Below are 2,993 nucleotides of genomic sequence, written 5' to 3'. Positions count from 1 at the left end.
TGTGCTCGAGAATCCAATGGCTCAGCAGCTGAGTTTTAAAATAGTGTCACAATTTCGTTAAGCCACCAAATCATGGTTAGCATAAACAAAAGCAAAATGCTGCAGATGGTGATAATTTGAAGTAAAAGCACCGAGCTTTGGAAATATTTAACAGGTCAGGCAGCATCCATAGAACGTGGAATAGGGCTAATGTTTCCAGGTAATTGAAAATTGTTCAATACTTTGATGGAAGATTGGGAAGATACAGGAAGATAGTTCCCGATGTTGGGGAAGTCCAGAACAAGGGGTCACTGTTTAAGGACAAGGGGGAAATCTTTTAGGACCGAGATGAGGAAAACTTTTTTCACACAGTGAAATCTCTGGAACTCTCTGCCACAGAAGGTAGTTGAGGCCAATTAATTGGCTATATTTAAGAGGGAGTTAGATGTGGCCCTTGTGGCTAAGGGGATCCGGGGGTATGGAGAGAAGGCAGGTACAGGATACTAAGTTGGATGATCAGCCATGATCATATTGAATGGCGGTGCAGGCTCGAAAGGCTGAATGGCCTACTCCTGCACCTATTTTCTATGTTTCTATGAACATACTTTATAAATCAGAAGTGTCTAACAACAATTTTTATTGGCCTGGTGATAGAATATTGTGACACACAGACTATAATGTGAGACCATTAAATGGTGCAATTACATTTATGTACATTGGTTGAATAATCTAAATAACAGAGAAGCTGCCTTTCATGTGTAAAATGTCTTTATTAATCCTGAAAATATCAAAAGCCATGTGCCATCATTTAAAAAATATGTCAAATATCCTGAAGATCCCAGAACTGTCCATTATTTAGCAGGAGGATCGCACAGCACTCTGACCTCTAGAGTAACTACATTATGTCATTGCCACAGAGCTCCCCAACTCATTCTGGTGACATAAATAAAGTCTGGTGCCTGCTTTACTTAGGAATAAATTATATCAGTGCAGTAATGTCAACAAAGCCTTCTCTAATGTGCGTGCCAAAATACTTAGTAAAGTTTTGTGATTCCTCAAAAAAAGACAGCAGTGAAATTGTTTGCAGTGCCTGAAGTAAATTAATTAATAAATCTCTCTCTGTTTTTCCCACATTCCTTTTGTAAAAACATTTATGTGTCTGGATGGTTCAGAAACCAATACTAAACATTCATGCCAAAGTGTAGCATGATGTGTATGGGCCACTGATAAGAATACCCACAAAGGATCAGGCATGTTAATGTAAGGACAACTCTGGCTGAATTTGTGGCCCCTCATCTATGAGGTACTTTAGCATTTGCTGACATTTTGATTCGGTGATCTTTCTGTGCATGTGGGCTAATGGTGAAGTAGATAATGTACTTTCATCATTAAATTAACATGCATGCTGCACAGACTCTTTCTTGCTGATGGGTACAGCATGTTTTTCTTAATCAATGACTTGCCTTTGTTACCTAAATTCCACATGTTCATCCCAAAATATGCATTTGCTGCTCTTTTGGAGATGAAATCATTATCTCCATCTTCGAGATCCGTTTCAATCTATTTTTAGCTTCCCCTTCCTTTCCTGTCACTGCTGTGGTACATGTAAAGTGAACAGTAAAGGCTCGGCATCCCTTGAAAGATTGCATTACAAATGCACTCAGGGCTGGAACAATGAACAGGGCTGGAACACACAGATCATCTCCAGAGGCATCTTGTGAAGAATTATTGTTTAAAATGCATTCACCTTGCAGGAGTTCCTCCAATCTGGTACGGGTGTCAGGGGTTATGGGGAGAAGGCTGGAATACGGGATTGAGAGGGAAAGATAGATTAACCATGATCGAATGGAGGAATAGACGATGGGCCGAATGGCCTAATTCTTCTCCTAGAACTTATGAAGTTATTGAATTTGTAGTGGATCGGCAATGAGGATATGATGGTAAAGAATCACAGCCATAAAAAGTGCCAATGTTCAAGTCAAGTCAAGTCACATTTATTTATATAGCACATTTAAAAAACAACTCTTGTTGGCCAAAGTGCTTTACATTTGTATAAGAATAGTATAACAAACAAACAAACATAGAAACATAGAAAATAGGTGCAGGAGTAGGCCATTCGGCCCTTCGAGCCTGCACCGCCATTCAATATGATCATGGCTGATCATCCAACTCAGTATCCTGTACCTGCCTTCACTCCATACCCCCTGATCCCTTTAGCCACAAGGGCCACATCTAACTCCCTCTTAAATATAGCCAATGAACTGACCTCAACTACCTTCTGCGGCAGAGAATTCCAGAGATTCACCACTCTGTGTGAAAAAGGTTTTCCTCATCTTGGTCCTAAAAGATTTCCCCCTTATCCTTAAACTGTGACCCCTTGTTCTGGACTTCCCCAACATCGGGAACAATCTTCTTGCATCTAGCCTGTCCAACCCCTTAAGAATTTTCTAAGTTTCTATAAGATCCCCCCTCAATCTTCTGAATTCTAGCGAGTACAAACTGAGTCTATCCAGTCTTTCTTCATATGAAAGTCCTGACATCCCAGGAATCAGTCTGGTGAACCTTCTTTGTACTCCCTCTATGGCAAGAACGTCTTTCCTCAGATTAGGAGACCAAAACTGTACGCAATACTCCAGGTGTGGTCTCACGAAGACCCTGTACAACTGCAGTAGAACTTCCCTGCTCCTATACTCAAATCCTTTTGCTATGAATGCTAACATACCATTCGCCTTCTTCACTGCCTGCTGCACCTGCATGCCTACTTTTAATGACTGGTGTACCATGACACCCAGGTCTCGTTGCATCTCCCCCTTTCTACATACATAAAGCTCTCGCTCACAGGACGTCAAGAAAAGCTTGGGAGTACAGATGGGTTTTTAGTCTCGACTTAAAGGAGTCGATGGAGGGGGCAGTTCTGATGGGAAGGGGGATGCTGTTCCACAGTCTAGGAGCTGCAACCGCAAAGGCGCGGTCGCCCCTGAGCTTATGCCTAGACCGCGGGATGTTCAGCAACC

This window comes from Leucoraja erinacea, chromosome 1 (genome assembly GCF_028641065.1).
Source record: "Leucoraja erinacea ecotype New England chromosome 1, Leri_hhj_1, whole genome shotgun sequence".
NCBI lineage: Eukaryota > Metazoa > Chordata > Chondrichthyes > Rajiformes > Rajidae > Leucoraja > Leucoraja erinaceus.
The sequence above is the reverse complement of the archived record's forward strand: the minus strand, read 5'-3'. Positions refer to the sequence as shown.